The 19,255-nt window shown below is 41.3% G+C and overlaps 1 non-coding gene across 1 annotated transcript; it reads left to right on the top strand.

Moving 5' to 3' along the window:
- Window positions 1-11,542: 11,542 nt before the first annotated feature.
- LOC148801750 (small nucleolar RNA R71) lies at window positions 11,543-11,649 on the top strand. Its single transcript, XR_016084865.1, has one exon. It is a non-coding gene; the product is annotated as a small nucleolar RNA R71 (small nucleolar RNA).
- Window positions 11,650-19,255: the final 7,606 nt, after the last annotated feature.

The raw sequence follows: 19,255 nt of genomic DNA, 5'->3' as shown, positions 1-19,255 counted from the left end.
TTAAACTGGACACTTAATGAGACTCGTTTTACTTTAGAATGTTCACAGCCAGTGGATCGGTCTGGGGAGACCCATCCTGATAAGGCTGACACTATAGTGCCACCAAGTCAGTTGGGGTGGCCTGTCTCAGCTGCTAGGGTGAGACCCTAGGCACATACAGTGTAGGATTAATAGAACCTTTGAACCGGACCAGATTTCCAGTATTGCCCTGGACCTTGGAGATAGATGGGCAAAACTGGAAAGTTACACCTAACCCCTAGACTCGATTGTGGTACTACACTAGATGTCGGATTGGGCTGTCTTTGATGTACCAATCAGTGAGATCCTTAGCGAGGGTCAAAACCTGGGTATGTTGGGACAGTCCGAGAATTCATCTGAGTGGGTGATCATAGTGACAGGATCAGCCCCTTTGTCGGACAAAGGAAATGATCGGGGATGCACTCTCTCTAATGGAAACCAAGACTGCCGGCAGCCGATTTCAACCGTTGAGATTTGTTTTTGCAAAGTATATTTTATATGACATATAAAAATATATATTATGGTTTCTAAAAAGTTTGCAAAAGGTTTTAATTCCCGGGATCCATATAGGTAAAGAGTGCAACACTGTTCCTTGCAGTCGAGGGAGAGGTCCTCTCTTGTCGGGCAGTGTATGATCATTACGGGCTGAGAGGTTAAGTGTAAGACCATTGAGGATAATACCTGATGGGATAATCTTGCATCTGCCCACAGTCCCTGGGTGTTACAAGGTGGCTTGGCCCAGGGACCACTTAGGGTAAGTGTTGGGCCCATAGAGCCCATTTGATGGGTTTTCAAGGGGTTCACTATCTTTAACAGTGTATTCGGCCAGGCCTTGCAACAAAGGCTGGGCTGAACCCATGTGGCTAATGTGTAGATCAATGTTTTGGTCCCATGCCATACAAGGAAGCCCAACTGGGCAGCAGTTTGGAAGGCTAATTGAGTACATAACCTTAATGGGCCTTAAGCCCATTTCGAACTGGGCTGATTTTGATCAGTCAATTAAAGGGGGCGAATTCTGAGATGGATCAGCTGATACGATTGGGCCTAGACCCTATCCACTTAGAGAGTCCAAGATCTAAATGAGATTTAGATCTGGAAACCTCCTAATTAGATTAGGAGATGGCTGATCTGATCTGCAGATAAGATAAGGATTATCCCTTATCACTTAAAGGGACATCTAACCCAAATATGATTTGGATTAGCAACTCCTAATCTGATTAGGAGCTGATCCCTTTAAGATTATAAAACAAGAAAGGGGCGGCAGCCTTAGAGATAACAGATATATGATTCACAACATATTTTCTCTTTAGGAAAAAGAAAGAGAGAAAGAGAGATTTCCTGCATACTACGAATTCTCTTCTGCCGCCTCCTTCCTGTCATTGCCATTCCTTTCAGTTCGATCTCCAGTTACAGGGAGAAATCAAGATTTTATCTTGATCTTAATCTTTTGGGGAAAAGATTGCTTGGAGCTGTACCCACAAGCCATCGAGTTGATTCTTGCGAAGGGTCAAGTTCTTTTGGAAGAACGTTGCTGACTCTGCTCCATCCTACACTGTGCCATCTTCAGTGGGAGCAGATTTTGGATCCTTCCTTGGGCGTGAACACCTCCATTAGGAGATATTGATTCTCTGTATCAGGTATATCCTCCCTTCTACTACTTTTGGTTCAGATCTGATTTGGTTCTTGATTCAAGATTGATCCTTGAAAATATGTTTTCTGAAATAGGGAATTCGATTCCCTACAAAGATGGGAAAAATTTTTGAAATTCCCCCCATCCCTTCCGCAAGATTCGGGCGTCCATGTGATGGATATCCCATCCCTTCAGTGGTATCAGAGCCATGGTTCAAATCATGAATCAATTTAATTCAGATCTGAACCTGCGCAAATGGGCAGAAGGTGTTCTACCCGATTTGCGCAGATATGGGTTTTAGGAAATTTATTCCCAAAATTAATGGGCAAATAATCTGAAATTAATTTTATATAAATCTGATTATTGTTTAGAATAGTTCTTTATGATTTTCTTGATTTATGGCTTGTTCCTACAAGAGGAAATCGAATTCTTGGTTTGCGCAGGGAACCTGTAAGATTTGCAGTTTCTTGATTTATTTATTACATTTGGTCTGTAAATAATTTTTTTTATTTTTAGACTCAATGTATTAGGTATTCGATCTGATGTAATTATAATAGAAATTAGGTTTTCTATTTAATTTATTTTGATCGAAGATTGCGGCGCAAGGAAGGAGACTTCGCAGATGGGACATTCGCTACCTGCGATTTGCAGTTTATGAAACTGCATTCTGTGATCTAACCTCTGTTTTGCAGGATGGATTGTACGGACAGCCCTGGATTGACTGATTCTTGTTTTCTTTTATCAGTTCTTTAATTTCAGATTATTTTCTTGAATTAAAAGATTTAATTAAAGATCAAACTCTAGACCCATTCGAACCAAGATTGGTTCAAAATTGTTTGGACCGAATCTAGGGTTTATTTAAGGCTGAAAGTCAGCCCTAATTTTTCCACAAATGGGCCTAAGGATTGATGTTTAATTAAATGGTTAATTCAGCCCAACCTGTAAGGCCCAGTTTTAAACTGTTAAAACTGCCAAAAGCCCACTTCAAAGGAACAAGCTATATGGGCCGAACTGGGTAACCCTGATTCAGCCCATATACCAGATATTGTTAATTGTTAATATTATGAATTAAAATGGGCTTCGAATGGGCTATTACAGATAATTAATTGATTGGATCAATTCCTCCCTGCATGTGATGTATGGATGTGTGTGATGTGCTACGTTCATGGGCCATAAGTGCTTGGCCCATGCAGATTCGATAATGGCTCTTGCGCACACCATGGCTGAATGCACATCATTGCCATGGTGTCCCTTTGGTCATTGGATGACCTTCCTCAGTGGTGGGCCCCACACCTCATCAAGAGGTTACGTGCGGAACCCTAGCCGATTTAGGCCCACTGAAATCTGGCTTTATGAAAGTCAGTGGGAGCCACTCTGGTTTGACCTAAAATTAACTAGGGCGTAATTCTTGTTGCCTCCAGTAAATATGAATGCATGTGATAGGGAGATTCATATGATGAACTCTCTAAAGGCCTTCCATCATTAGCATGAGGATGGGTCCTTCAGTAATAAGGAAATCCACCAGAAAATGGGCTATCCATTTGCTGTTGGGCTTGTCTAAGTGTTTCATAAGATGATAGGGGCATCATAGACCGATGTGGGAGGGGCTTCACCAGAAAATGGGAACTCTCTCAAGGTACCTTGGCGTTCACGAATATGATGGGTAAGCACTCACTGGACAGAAAGGTTTACCTGAAAATGGCTCTGAACCTTGTCTGGCAGAGGCCAAAGGGAAAACTCATATGATGAGTGGATGTGATCCTTCATAGAAAGGTGGTGGGGTTTTGAAGCTGAAACAGTTGGCTCCAAACGGACAATTTGCAAAGCTTCTTGACGACAACAAGCTTAAGGGCCCAAACTACGCCGACTGGTACCGTAACCTAATGCTAGTTTTAACATCTAAAAAATTGGACAAGGTAGTCAAGTCTCCTGCCCCGGAACGTCCGGGTGATAGGGCTTCTGAAGCCCGTAGGAGAGAATTCCAAGAATGGGAGGATAAAAACTCCCTAGCTCTCTGCTATGTCATTGCTTCTTTGGACAACTCAATACAGAGGCAGTTTGATCAGATCGAACTCGCTAAGGACATATTGGACAGTCTGAAAACAATGTATGAAGAGCAGAACCGTTCTACTCGGCAGAAGGTCTTGAAAATGTTCATGACCGCTTAGATGTCCAACGGGCAGAAAGTTCACGACCATTGTCTTCGGATGATGGGTTACATTAACGAGCTGGAAGCCCTTGGATCCGGGCTAGATCTTGGAACTCAAGTAGATGCCATTCTGAACTCCTTACCCTCCTCCTTGAATGGGTTCATATTGAACTACAATATGAACAAACTGAATGTCAGCGTCCAAGAGCTAAGCAATATGTTGCAAAGAGCCGAGGACTTACTTAAGAAGGATGAGCCTGTGGTAATGCTTGTTGAAGCTAACAAAACAGGCAAGAAAAAGAGGAAGGCAAAGAAGCCTCAGAAGAAGACTACCAAGCCCAAGAAGCAGAAGAAGGACAGGACAGCAGACGCATGTCACTTCTGCAAACAAACCGTCCACTGGAAGAGGAACTGTCCTCAATACCTGGAATCCAAGAAAGGTAATTTCGAATCTTTTGTCATAGAAACCAACTTATTGGTAGCTTCTGCGTCCTGGTGTATTGACTCCGGGGCTTCAACTCATGCGTGTAACTCAATGCAGGGGTTCAAGGTAAGCAAAAGGCTGAATGATGGAGAAGTAATGCTCTACTTGGGGACTTCTGCAAGCGTTGCAGCTACGGCAATAGGCACCGTAGAATTAAAATTTAGAGAAGGATATATTGTACTTAAAGATTGCCTTTTTGTGCAAAATTTAAGAAGAAATTTGAATTCTGTCTCAAAACTATGTGCGGATGGATATTCTATCTTTTTCAGTAATATGATTACTATTAAAAGAAACAATAAGTTCATCGCATATGGGGAACTGGAGAACGGTCTCTATGTTCTACATCCTTCTCTAGAAACAAACATAGCCGAAACTACGTCGGCCGAAATCCCAAAGAAAAGAGCACGTGATACAGTTAATCCCACGTGTCTGTGGCATTACCGACTTGGCCATATTGGTATTGACCGAATCACAAGACTGGTAAAGGATGGTCCTTTGGATTTTCTAACTGTAGAAGATCTTCCCACTTGTGAGCCTTGCCTTCAGGGTAAGATGACAAAGAGGCCATTTAACGGTAAGCCTGAAAGATGTACAGGCACGCTTGACCTTATACATACTGATGTATGTGGTCCCCTGAGTGTTAGGACCCGTAACCAACACGTGTATTTCATTACATTCACCGATGACTTTTAACGATATGGTTACGTATACCTAATGAGACACAAGTCTGAATCTTTTGAAAAGTTCAAAGAGTTCAGGCAAGAGGTCAAGAAACAGTTAGGGAGAGAAATTAAGGCCCTTCGATCAGATCGAGGTGGCGAGTATCTCTCTGATGAATTCAGGGACTACTTAAAGGACAACGGGATAGTGTCACAGTTGGCTCCTCCTGCTACACCACAACTTAATGGTGTTTCAGAGAGGAGGAATAGGACCTTATTGGATATGGTCCGGTCACTTCTCACCCATTCAGTGTTACCCACATCCTTTGGGGATACGCATTAGAGACTGTGTTATACGTGCTGAACCGGGTTCCAACCAAATAAGTTCCTAAGACTCCTTATGAGCTCTGGACCGGAAAGAAACCAAGTGTACGACACTTGAAGATTTGGGGTTGTCCGGCTCACGTTAAAAGAATGAATCCGGACAAATTGGAATCAAAGACCAGCCGTTGCCTATTCGTAGGCTACCCAAAAGGCTCAGTGGGCTACCTATTCTATGATCCAAGTGAGCAGAAGGTGTTCTACAGTCGGAATGCATAATTCTTGGAAAATGACTATATCCTAGACACCCATCGTCAGGAAGTTGTTCTTGATGAGGAGAGCTCAGGAGCAGTGGGAGATGTCCCACAAGTTCCAAGTAGTGACCAACCTAGAAGATCCACTCGGGTATCCAGGCCACCGGTCCGTTATGGTTATGACCAAGATAGTTACCTGGTGGAAACCTTGACTAGTGAGGAGGATCCCGTGACTTACATAGAAGCTATGTTGGACATAGATTCCCAGAAGTGGGTGGAGGCCATGAGAGCTGAGATGGACTCAGTGGAGACCAATGGAGTCTGGACTCTAGTAGATCCGCCCTCCGGGGTAAAAGCAATTGGTTGCAAATGGATCTACAAGAGAAAGAAGGGCCCCGACGGCAAGGTTGAGACCTACAAAGCTCGTTTGGTGGCAAAAGGATACACTCAGAAAGAAGGCATTGATTATGAGGAAACCTTTTCGCCCGTGCGTATGCTTAAATCCATTAGGATCCTGTTAGCTGAAGCAGCTTACTATGACTATGAGATTTGGCAGATGGATGTCAAAACTGCGTTCCTGAATGGAGATCTTACTGAATATATCTGTATGCAACAACCGCAAGGTTTTGTAGCTGCGGGTCAGGAACACATGGTTTGTAAGTTAAATAGATCCATATATGGATTAATGCAAGCTTCTAGAAGTTGGAACATCCGATTTGACTCTACGGTCAAAAAGTTTGATTTTGAGCAAAACCCGGATGAACCCTGGGTTTATAGGAAAACCAATGGTGACAAGGATACGTTTCTGGTTCTGTATGTAAATGACATTCTACTCGTTGGGAATGATGTAGGAATGTTAATTACGATAAAAGTATGGCTATCACAGCAATTCTCCATGAAAGACCTTGGAGAAGCCTCCTATATACTGGGTCTTCGAATCTGTAGAGATAGATCAAAGCGGATAATAGGATTATCCCAATCTGCTTATATTGACAAAATAGTCAAGAGATATAGCATGGAAAACTCCAAGAAAGGAAATGTTCCTTTCAGGCATGGAGTCAATCTCTCCAAGAAGATGTCTCCAAAGACCTCTGAGGAGATCGAGAGCATGAAAGACGTTCCCTATGCCTCAGTCGTAGGGAGCATCATGTATGCCATGCTATGCACTCGTCTTGACATCGCCCAGGCAGTGAGTGTAGTAAGCAGATTCCAGGCCAACCCAGGGCAGGAGCATTGGACTGCTGTGAAATGCATACTTAACTACATTCGAAGGACAAAAGAGTTTTGTCTGGTATTCGATGGTAGTTCACTACAGATCCAAGGGTTTACAGATGCGGATTTCCAGTCGGATCCGGATGATAGAAAGTCTACATCTGGATATTTTTCACGATAGGATCATGTGCTGTTTGCTGGAAAAGCAGCAAACAGGGGTCCACAGTAGACTCCACAACTGAGGCCGAATACATTGCCGCAAGTGAGGCTGCCAAAGAAGACGTATGGATGAAGAAGTTCGTTCATGAGTTAGGAGTAGTTCCGTCCAGCACATCACCCATCCCATTGTTGTGTGACAACAATGGAGCCATTGCTCAGGCCAAGGAGCCACGAGCCCACTCGAAGTCGAAGCACATTGAGAGGAAGTACCACGTGCTGCGGGAGATTGTTAAACAGTTTTGTATGCCCTTAGCTTCAATTAATAATGATGTACTTTATGAGTTTATTGTAAATGAATAAAAGTACATATTTGATTCATGTTCCCTTGGTATGTTTCTGTGTAATACCCTTAAACTGGACACTTAATGAGACTCGTGTTAGTTTAGAATGTTCACAGCCAGTGGATCGGTTTGGGGAGACCTATCCTGACAAGTCTGACACTGTAGTGCCACCAAGTCGGTTGGGGTGGCCTGTCTCAGCTGCCAGGGTGAGACCCTAGGCACATACAGTGTAGGATTAATAGAACCTTTGAACCGGACCAGATTTCTTGTATTGCCCTGTACCTTGGAGATAGATGGGCAAAACTGGAAAGTTACACCTAACCCCTAGACTCGATTGTGGTACTACACTAGATGTCGGATTGGGCTATCTTTGATGTACCAATCAGTGAGATCCTTAGCGAGGGTCAAAACCTGGGTATGTTGGGACAGTCCGAGAATTCATCTGAGTGGGTGATCATAGTGATAGGATCAGCCCCTTTATCGGACAAAGGTAATGATCGGGGATGCACTCTCTCTAATGGAAACCAAGACTGCCGGCAGCCGATTTCAACCGTTGAGATTTGTTTTTGCAAAGTATATTTTATATGAGATATAAAAGTTTAAATTATGGTTTCTAAAATGTTTGCAAAAGGTTTTAATTCCCGGGGTCCATATAGGTAAAGAGTGCAACACTGTTCCTTGCAGCCGAGGGAGAGGTCCTCTCTTGTCGGGCAGTGTATGATCATTATGGGCTGAGAGGTTAAGTGTAAGACCATTGAGGATAATACCTGATGGGCTAATCTTGCATCTGCCCACAGTCCCTGGGTGTTACAAGGTGGCTTGGCCTTGGGACCACTTAGGGTAAGTGTTGGGCCCATAGAGCCCATTTGATGGGTTTTCAGGGGGTGCACTGTCTTTAACAGTGTACTCGGCCAGGCCTTGCAACAAAGGCTGGGCTGAACCCATGTGGCTGATGGCTGATCTGATCTGCAGATAAGATAAGGATTATCCCTTATCACTTAAAGGGACTTCTAACCCAAATATGATTTGGATTAGCAACTCCTAATCTGATTAGGAGCTGATCCCTTTAAGATTATAAAACAAGAAAGGGGCGGCAGCCTTAGAGATAACAGATATATGATTCACAACATATTTTCTCTTTAGGAAAAAGAAAGAGAGAAAGAGAGATATACTGCATACTGCGAATTCTCTTCTGCTGCCTCCTTCCTGTCATTGCCATTCCTTTCAGTTCGATCTCCAGTTACAGGGAGAAATCAAGATTTTATCTTGATCTCAATCTTTTGGGGAAAAGATTGCTTGGAGCTGTACCCACAAGCCATCGAGTTGATTCTTGCGAAGGGTCAAGTTCTTTTTGAAGAACGTTGCTGATTCTGCTCCATCCTACACTGCGCCATCTTCAGTGGGAGCAGATTTTGGATCCTTCCTTGGGCGTGAACACCTCCATTGGGAGATATTGATTCTCTGTATCAGGTATATCCTCCCTTCTACTACTTTTGGTTCAGATCTGATTTGGTTCTTGATTCAAGATTGATCCTTGAAAATATGTTTTCTGAAATAGGGAATTCGATTCCCTGCAAAGATGGGAAAATTTTTTGAAATTTGCCCCATCCCTTCCACAAGAGTCGGGCGTCCATGTGATGGATATCCCATCCCTTCACATTTTATGCTCTATCTCACACTAGCTCTTTTTTCTCTCGGTGTGAGTGCATTTTATGCTCCATCTCACACTAGCTCTTTTTTTTTTTTTTGGATAACATGTTCTAGTACATGAACTCATTATTGTGGTCTCAACATGCCTAACAAAACAAGTTCTTGAATAATCAACCCCTGTTTGTCCATTAGAAACCAAATGCTCACAAGGGTCAACTCTGTATTGCATCTTGCCCATTGATCATTCAAACTACTGAGATACCTTCCATAGCCAAAAATTTCAGCTAGATTTGCCTGCATCCTTTCTTGTCTATCCTACCTAAGCACATGATTCAAGGTGGTTTGCAATCATTCAAAAACAAGTCTCTAAGGAGCAGAAATTTCAAAAGGAAAGGTTAAAAAGTGATGATCAAAGCATGCTAGAGTTCGAAAAAATTTATCAACCCCTTACTCCTCCCCCACACTTAAGATATACATTGTCCTCAATGTATGGAATATGCATGATAAGAACAAGGAGAGAGATTTAAGAGGACTTCCCTAAATGCCTCGTTGAGATCCTGTAGATGTGAGATACGAAAAAGAGAAAAACACACTCATAAGAAAGAAGAAAAAAAAACTGAACAAACAAGTAACTAAACTTAATGGATTGCCTCCCACAAGCGCTCGTTTTAAGTCGTGAGCTTGACTTTCACCTTTCCTTCACGGCAGTTTCAAGGAGAGAACGGACCCATGGTGGGTGGGTTGTTCTCCTTCGATGTAATGCTTCAACCGCTATCCATTTACCTTGAATGTATTCCCAGCATCATTATCTATTTCAATCGCTCCATGAGGGAATACTTATGCCCCTTTAAAGGATCCACCCCACTTGGTTTTTAACTTCCGATGTTTCCCCCTTTCATCCTTCATAGGTGGGTTTAAACCTAGAATATGGACCTGCACAATAGATGGGAGGGGTTTTGTGTGAGATGGAGGTAAAGATGCATTATGAATTGTAATTTCAAAAGAATGTGGCTCAGAAGTCAAATTTCGCAATTCTGATTTCAGTACAAACTTCTACTCTGCTTGTTGCAATTGATTGGGAGTATTGTTAAGTGCAACTTTCAGCATGTCTTCTGATTTAGATGTATCTACTTCAGCTGCACCAATATCAATGCTATCGTTTGCATAAATTTCATGTTCAATTGTGTTGGGATGTTCCATGGTTTTAAATACATTGAACACCACTTCTTCACCATTGATTCTAAGGGTAAGTAGACCTTTTCACACTTCAATTAAAGCATCACCAGTAGCAAGAAAATGTCTCCCTAAAATCAGAGGCATTGTCCTATCTTCCTCCATATCCAACACAATGAAATCGGCAAGAATAATAAAATTGCCCACTTTGACCAAAACATCTTCTACTATTCCCCTAGGATATTTAATGCTTCTATCAGCTAATTGCAGGATAATAGTTGTAGATGTTAGTTCATGCAGTCCAAGTTTTTCAAAAATAGAATAAGGCATTAAATTTATACTAGCACCTAAATCACATAAAGCTTTTTCAAATTCCGTATTCCTTATGGTGCAAGGTATAGAAAAACTCCCTGGATCCCTAAGCTTGGGGGGCAATTTCTTTTGAAGAATTGCTGAACATTCTTCGTTTAGTTTTACCATCTCACCATCCTCCCACTTTCTTTTATTAGACATCACCTCTTTCAGGAATTTGGCATACCTCGGCATCTGTGACAATACATCAAGAAGAGGAAGGTTAATATGGATCTTTTTAAACACTTCCATAAATTTCTCAAATTGTCTATCTAATTTAGCCTTCAAGACTCTTCCAGGGTAGGGGATAGGAAGTTTAGTTTCATGTAAATTCAGTTTAGGGGTGCTTCCCTCATTCTCCTTTTGTAAATCGGCTATTTTAGCTTTCTTGTCATTTTCTGGGGCTTCGCCGATTGTCTTCCCGCTTCTTAAGGCTATGGCGTTCACATGCTCTCTGGGATTCTTTTTTGTGTTGCTGGGCAGCCTTCCTTCTTTCCTCTCTGATAACATGCTCACAACCTACCTCATTTGAACTTCTAAGTTCTTAATCGATGCTTCATGGCTTTGGAATCTTGCTTCAGTAGCATTGATGAACTTAGAAATCATCTCTTCCAAATTACTCTTTTTTTCTTGTGGGGGCGGCTGTGGTTGGAATCCCATGGGTGCCTTTTGATGATTGTTGCTCCAAGAGAAGTTGGGATGACTCCTCCACCCTGGGTTGTATGTATTTGAATATGGGTTATAATTTGTCCTGCTAGCATGAGAGATAAAATTAGCATTCTCATGGGAAATAAAAGGACTATTTAATTGACAATCAGAATTAGTATGTCCTATTTGACCACATAAATCGCATGAGATGCTAGATGGTGTATTAATGGCTGCAATATTAAAAGCATCAAACTTCTTATTCAGACTAGCAAGTTGTGCAAATATGGCTGCAAGGGAATCAATATGGTGTACTCCCCTCTGATTGGTTCGATCATTGCTCCACTGGTAGCTGTTTGACACCATCTCCTCTATTAGGTCATAAGCTTCTTCCGGTGTTTTCCTCATGAACGTACCACCTACGGCTGCATCAATAATAGATCGATTAGAGGGGTTAATGCCATTGTAAAAAGTCTAAATCTATCGCCAAGTTGGTATCCCATGGTGAGGACACTTCCTAAGCATTTCCTTGAATCGTTCCCATGCTTCATACAAGGACTCCCTCTCAAATTGAGCAAAAGTGGTAATATCATTAATTAATTTTGCTGTTTTGGAGGGTGGGAAATATTTAGCCAAAAATTTTTGGGTTAAATCATTCTATGTGGTGATGCTTCCTGTAGGGAGTGAGTTGAGCCAATCTTTAGCTCTATCACGCAATGAAAAAGGAAATAATCTTAACCTAATTGCATCATCACTAACTCCATTGTGTTTAAATGTATCACATATTTCAAGGAAATTAACGATGTGTGCATTAGGGTCATCACTTGGTAACCCACTAAACTGAATACTAGTTTGGATCAATTGAATTATTGCAGGTTTTATTTCAAAATTATTGGCATGGATGAAAGTGCATTAAGGTAACCCAATCCAAGACTAATTGTTATTCCCATAAGCTGAGATTTTCATAAATTTATTTAATATTCTCTCTCGAGATATACTAAACCTACACCCATCAGGTAACCCTTCGATCTCTCGAGTAGAGCTCTCAAGATGGAAGTGCATTAAGTCCAAGAAAACCATTAAATTCAGATGAATCATGTATATATATCTCTATATACCATTCAATTCACACTATGAATTATTCTGTCAGTTATGTGAATTCCCCTCTCAATTCATTCACATAACCCAAATCAATTAAGAGGTGGCCAAGCTCTTAATTGCATTAAGCACAATAATTCATAGACTATATGGAAATCACAATCTTGGATGAATCAAGGAGATAAAAATATATTCACTAACAATAATTCCTACTTTCTCTTGAAGTTGATCTTTACAAGAAATAGAAAGTCCTATCCTAATTCTAATCCTATCTCTTTATCTCTTGAACTCAATCCTTTTATCACTCTAAGATTACATCAAGAATTTAAATCTAGAAGGATTCTTCTTAGTTTCTTGTTCTTGGATTCGTAATAGACCTCCTCTGCGAATTGGGCTCCAGCCAGGCTTTTCTGCGAGTTGGGCTTCAGCTGCGGATTGGGCCTTCCTATGAATTTTCCGCGACATCGGGCCCGGAATTGACTTCGATGAAGGCCGAATCTGCGAAAGTCCAAAATATGACAATTGTGGATTTTTCTCTTATCTTTCCAGTGGATCTTGAATCAGCCCATTCAGAGTTCGGAAACGCGAGTGAGGCCCAGATCACTGAATGATGTCGAAACTGTGAAAAATCATCTGATTTGTCTTTCTTTGCTCTTGATGCCTTCTTTCATACCCTGGACCAAAATACAAGAGATATGAGTCCAATTAGATGCTAATTTAGTATAAAAGACAGAATAATTGGGGATAAAAATATGATAAATTCTACTCTCATCATAGCCCATCAGGTATTACCCTCAATGGTCTTACACTTAACCTCTCAGCCCATAATGATCAAACACTGCCCAACAAGAGAGGACCTCTCCATTGGCTGTAAGGAACAGTGCTACACTCTCTACTCACATGGATCTCGGGAATTAAAACCTTTTGCAAACATTTTGAAACCTTTATATAAATATATTTTGCAAAACAAATTTCAACGATTGAAATCGGCTGCCGACAGTCTTGGTTTCCATCAGAGAGAGTGCATCCCCGATCATTACCTTTGTCCGACAAAGGGGCTGATCTTGTCACTATGATCACCCACTCAGATGAATTCTCGAACTGTGCCAACATACCCAGGTTTTGACCCCCGCTAAGGATCTCACTGATTGGCATATCAAAGGTAGCTTAATCCGACACCTAGTGCAGTATCATAATCGAGTCTAGGGGTCAGGTGTAACATTCCAATTTTGCCCACTAATCACCAAGGTCTAGGGCAATGCTGGAATTCTGGTCTGGTTCAGGGTTTCAAGTGAACCTACGCTGCATGTACCTCGGGTCTCACCCTGGCAGTTGAGACAGGCCACCCCAACACTTGGCAGCACATTAGTGTTAGCCTTAGCAAGATAAATCTCCCCAGACTTATCCAACGATTGTGAACATTCTAAACTAACACGAGTCTCATAAGTGTCCAGTTTAAGGGTATTACACAAAAACACACCACTATAACTTGAATCAAATATGTACTTTATTCATTTACAATAAATGTCATAATGTACATCAATCTGATTGGAGCTAAGGTCATACACTGTCTAACACCCTTATCCCTAAATTGCTGAGTGGGCGAAGGTAAAGAAGGGAGCCATGGATGAGAGCACATCGAGGGGGCACACTAAGGAGGAAGGTTGATGCTGAGGCTGAGGCAACTCAGAAGAAGGATGCTACACTGAAGAAGCATGTTGAGGGTGCGAAGGATACCAAACCTCTGAAAAGGGTGGCTATGAGGGATTGCCAGAACAAAGGGCCCACTTCCAACATTAGTCATCATCTGACACTTCGTCATGCCTCGACTAAGTCATATTTGGACTTCGAGCCACTAGCCTACTGGGCTATCTATCGCCTTGCTTGGAACGTGAGGGAGGGAAATAGCTTGTCAAATGAAGGTGTTGGTCACCAGTTGGTCATGAGGATCATCACGCCCAGAGATCAGCCTACATGGACCTAGGAATCCATTTGCACTGTTTAGGAGATTCTTCTGGACAAGATGGTCAAGGTGAGTTTCATACTTTCCATTGTCTTTAATAGTTTGTATCTTAAAACTTGGTAATCTATAGCTCTAACTTCCTTGCATTGCAGATGACTTTAGTTGGCATGGGCCTCTATGACAAGAAAGAGGTCTAGTCTCAACCACTGAAGCAAGCATGAGTTGATGCAGAAATAAGACTGAAGCCAAACTATAGGGTACCAAGGAAAAGATATAGGAAGTTGAGGAGCACCACAAGAAGGTTGAGGCCAATGCTGCCACCATGAGGGTCCTCATTAATGAGTAGAAGCCAATAGTCTGTTCCATGAAGAAGAAGCTTCTGGAGGCATCAAGCAAGACCATTGAGGAATACAAGGCCTCAACATAGTACAAGAAGGACCTGGTCAACTTTAGTAGTTTGTCATACTTGGAGGGGTTCAGTGACTGCAAGGACCAAGTGTCAAAGATGGTCCTGGGCTTTGACATTGACAATTGTGATACCTTCAAGGAGGACAAGGCCCAGAAGATGGTTGAGGTGGCGAGCACCACTAAGTCTGACACACGAACAAAGGTTCAAGGTGGTAGTGCTCTCCCTCAGATTGATAGGTAGAAGGTCGCAATGGTGGAAACCGAGGGGTAAACTGGCAAGGCCTAGTGTTAAACACCTTTTCAAGTCACTGGTTGTTGGGCGTGCGTACCCTTTTAATGCATTTTCTTTCTTTTTTTGTAAGGGTCGGGGTGCCTACTTTTTGAAACACACTTGTACAAATTTTCAATGAATGAAAAGAACTATTTTTGCTAAGTGTATGTGTGCAATTGTCTTTGGTAAAACATGTCAATGGTTAGTCTTGGCCTTCATGATGATTCGAGGTCTACATAAGCCTTAACAACAAACATTTTATGAAGTAACTAAGGTTCCAAAGTCTTATGTCTAGCTGAAGGGCCTGTTTGGCATGAATCCATGGATAGTTGTATGTTGTAGGCCAAGGCTGACACTAGACGAGACTCACCACAAATAAAAAGAACATACAAAGTACAAATACAGACAGAGTAGTAAAAAGGGACTTTGCTTTTCATTATCATGATTTATGTACAACTGACATTAATGATTGTACATGTGGATATTTTTGGAATTCCAGGTATGGTGTACTAGTCTTCTATTGAGGTGTTCCAATCAAAAGGTCCCTAGTCCCACTACTTTTCTGATTCTATATGGTCTGTCCTAGTGTGGGCTGAGCTTTCTAACACTGGGTTCAAGAATCATGACTTTCTTGAGGATGGGGCCAACTTGTTTGTACTCACACTTCTTAACCCGAGAGTTGTAGTATTTTGCCACCCTTTGTTGGTATATGATGACCTTGATCTTAGCTTGCTCTCAGATGCGTTCCAACAGATCCAGATAAACCTGAAGTTCTCCACCATTCTTGGCTTCATTATATGCTTCAATTCAAAGCATCAGCTGGCCGATCTCTGCTAGGATAATTGCCTCTGTGCCATATGTCAAATTAAATGGGGTTTCCCCAATAGCCATCTGAGGTGTCATTCTATAGGCCTAAAGCATGCTGGGTAACTCATATGCCCATTGGCCCTTGGCACGGTCTAGTTTAGCCTTTAGACCATCAAGGATTGTCCTGTTAGTGACTTTGACCAAGGCATTGGTTTGAGGATAACCACTTGAGGTGAACTGTTGCCTGGTCCCCAAGCTCATACACCATTATCTGAATTTGGTGTCATTAAAATGTTGGTCATTGATGAAAATTAGCACATAAAGTATGCCAAAGCGACATATGACATTCTTCCAAGAGAAATTTTGTACGATCCTCATCGTAATAGTTGCTAATGACTAAGCTACTACCCACTTTGTGAAGTAATCAATTGCTATATGCAGGGTAAGTCTTGGTTGGGGGATAGTCTCTTTGAAAGATAGAGAAAGACCGAAAATTGGAGTGAGACTGGTTCTTGGGCTAGGGTACTGGGTTTGACTGGTAGAGTTGGGAGTCCAAGGTCAAGGGTGTTCGAGTGTTGAATGATCCCTTTCGATATGAGGGGGATCTCTATTTATGGGGAAGATCCTAAGATCCTAAAAGGTAGGAGATAAAGGTGCTTGTCACCTATCGGGAAAGGGAATATTGGATTTGCTATCAATCATTAAGTACACCACTAGGGTTTCGCCACATGTCTCGTGAGGATCATTCTGAGGATCGACTACCCTTTCACTCAGGAGCCCTCATTACTCACGTGTGCTACCACCTCTTGTGTGCCTTACTTAATTGATGTAGCGTTAGTGATGTCACCATTTGGCGGGTAAGGGTTTATCATAGTTCTGAGCATGTGTGGGTCTCACCACGAGTTTGGCCCAGGTTTGCCTTGGCTCGGGCTATGAGTGGGCTCGTCTAGAGCACACGATGAACCGTAGGTTTATCACGGTTCTGCGATGTGCGATGTGGGTTCATCGCAGGCCTATGGTGCATTATGGGTTCATCATAGGAGGAAAGTTGACTGTAGGCCATTCACATGCGTCCACATAGTGTTAATACAGTGTTTTAATGCTCTCCGAGGGTCTGGATGAACACTATATACCTACATTAGCCCCCTTGCTTATCGATAATTGGGAACTTACTAATAAGAATTTTGTCATCGTGTTTGCTTCGAGGTTTTGTGATGGGGCAATGAGGAAGAGAGTCGTAGATGTTATGGCATCCTAATCTTTTCGCATTAGGTCTGGTGATCGCTCCTGTTGTTGGTGAGATGCTCTACAAACTCTGCATGCGGAACAATTTTATTTGGGTATATTTGATAGCCCCCCTGCTTATTGACAAGTATATTCGACTTAGTAATGTTCTTGGATGGGAATCGAGAGTTTTCATTTTGTGCTTCAGTCCCCCTGTCTATCCGACAGGGTGTATTTGCTTTCTAGGTCATCGGAGTTTTTTGAAGGTGTAAGTGACGGAAACATCATAGGAGCATTTTGTAAGGTATAGCTCAATATTTTCTATAGTTTAGCCCCCTGTTTCTTGATAAAAGTCATTGTATGAAGAGACAAATGAAATTAATAGTTGGCTACTTTAATGTTCATCCCCCCTATATCTTGATAGAATGTCTTCTATTGAGAAACACTTAAGTTAGGTGGTGGCCAAATACGAGGTGAAGACGAAGGATTTGATGGACCTCAAGGTACATGGGATTAAGATTGAGATTACTAGATGAGATTGAGATAAAGGAAATTGAGAATACCTGATGAGAGATAGGATAGGATTAGATCTAAAAGGAATTAGGACTTTCTATTTCTGAGAAAGAACTCCAAAAAGGAGTTCGAAACAGCCCCTCCTCCTAAAGCTATATAAAGGGGGGGGGGGCAGACTAGCACCAAGGCATCAATCAATTTCTGGAGCAATCAAGGAGAAATCCTCCAAGAGAGCTTCAGCCTTCAAGAAGGAAGTCGGCAACGCAGGAGGAGAAAAGGAGGAAGGCGGCGGCAAGGAGAAAAAATTCATTGATCTCAACCTCAAGGGGCGACATCATGAGTTCTTTCTTTATACCTTGTTTGTTTAATTTTCTTTATCATGAACTAATCTATTTGTAGCTAGGGATGTGGAAAGCCTAACCACGACCATGGATTGATTTTTATTTAATTCAGCCAAGCTGTTTTTATTTTCATATTTGTCTATGAGTTATTATGCATAATGCAATTGGAAGCTTGGCCACCTCCTAGCTGAATTGATTTATATGAATGAACCGGAAGGGGAATTCATATAAAAGACTAAATAATTCATAGTGTAAATTGAATGGTATATAGGAATATATATACATGATTCATGTGATGACAGAGGTTTTTCATAGAACTTAATGCACTTTCTATCTCGAGAACCCTAATCGAGGGATCGAAGGGTTACTTAATAGAAGTAGGTCTGATATATCCTGGGAGGGAATATCAGATAAATTAGGAAAGACTTCAAGTTATGAAAATAATAAATCATCTTGGTTAATTTAATAAATTGATGTTCATTGGGATGGTTAGGTGGACCAATAGTCCTAGTGCTTTCAATTAGATCGTTGCAAGTTCAGCCATTGATTGCCCTTGTTTTTATTTCTTTTTTTTTGTCTTTAATTTTCAGTAGTTAAATTTGTTAGATCCAAAATTCGGTTGTCCAAATAATCAAAGGGAAACTATAGTTTTAGTACTTATTTTGTTAAATCCTCGTGGGAACGATATTTTTATACTACTTGATAACTAGTGCATTTGCTAGGGTTATATAATTATAGCTATCAAGTTTTTGGCGTTGTTGTCGGGGATTTAATCCTAAAATAATATTAGAACTTGTTAACCTTGGTTAATTTGGATTTTACTCTTTATTTAATTTATTCAAATTCTTGCTTTGTTCAAATTAATTAGTGTATGACACGTGCTAGGGGTGAAACACCTCCAGCTAACACAAAACTCCTCCCAGCTATTGTGAAGGCCCCTAATCCAAATTTAAACCTACCTATGATGGATGAGAGGGGAAAACATCGAAAGTTTCAACTACAAGACTTGGAGGATCCGGTTTATTATTAAACACAGGGAAGTTTGTTTTTCTTTTTTTCTTGTTTTTTTGCATTTATAGTTAAGTTATTTCCACCTTTTCTTTTTACCTTACATTGAAGACAATACGTAGACTAAGTGTCTGTGTGGGGGGGGGGGAGTATAGGATTTTAATTCAGTTCAAAAAAAAAAAATCAAAACCTCGACTCTTTTGAAATCAATTGAAACAATGTTCTAGGAAAAATTTTGTAAACTTAGTAATGAGGTACGATCAAGGAGTACATGACTTATCTGAAGCCATTTCCAGTTAAGATAGTCTTAAATTCTGGTTTAAGTAAATGGGGTAGTTGTTTTACCATTGCTACAATTGGTAGGATGGAGCATAAAATGCTCCTACCAACCAAGTAATTCAATAGTAGGATGGAGCATAAAATGCACCTACTAGCCAACAAATTCAATAGTAGGAGGGAGCATAAAATGCACCTACTAGCCGAGTGATCCAAAAGTGAGATGGAGCATAAAATGCACTCACTCCCGATAAAAAAGAAAAAAAAATAGAAGAAAATAAAAAGAGAGGTTTTCCCTGA

This window comes from Nelumbo nucifera, chromosome 3 (assembly GCF_055504915.1).
Source record: "Nelumbo nucifera cultivar China Antique chromosome 3, China Antique-T2T, whole genome shotgun sequence".
Taxonomy (NCBI): domain Eukaryota; kingdom Viridiplantae; phylum Streptophyta; class Magnoliopsida; order Proteales; family Nelumbonaceae; genus Nelumbo; species Nelumbo nucifera.
Note: the sequence above shows the minus strand (reverse complement) of the source record. Positions and strands in the feature narration are given on the sequence as shown.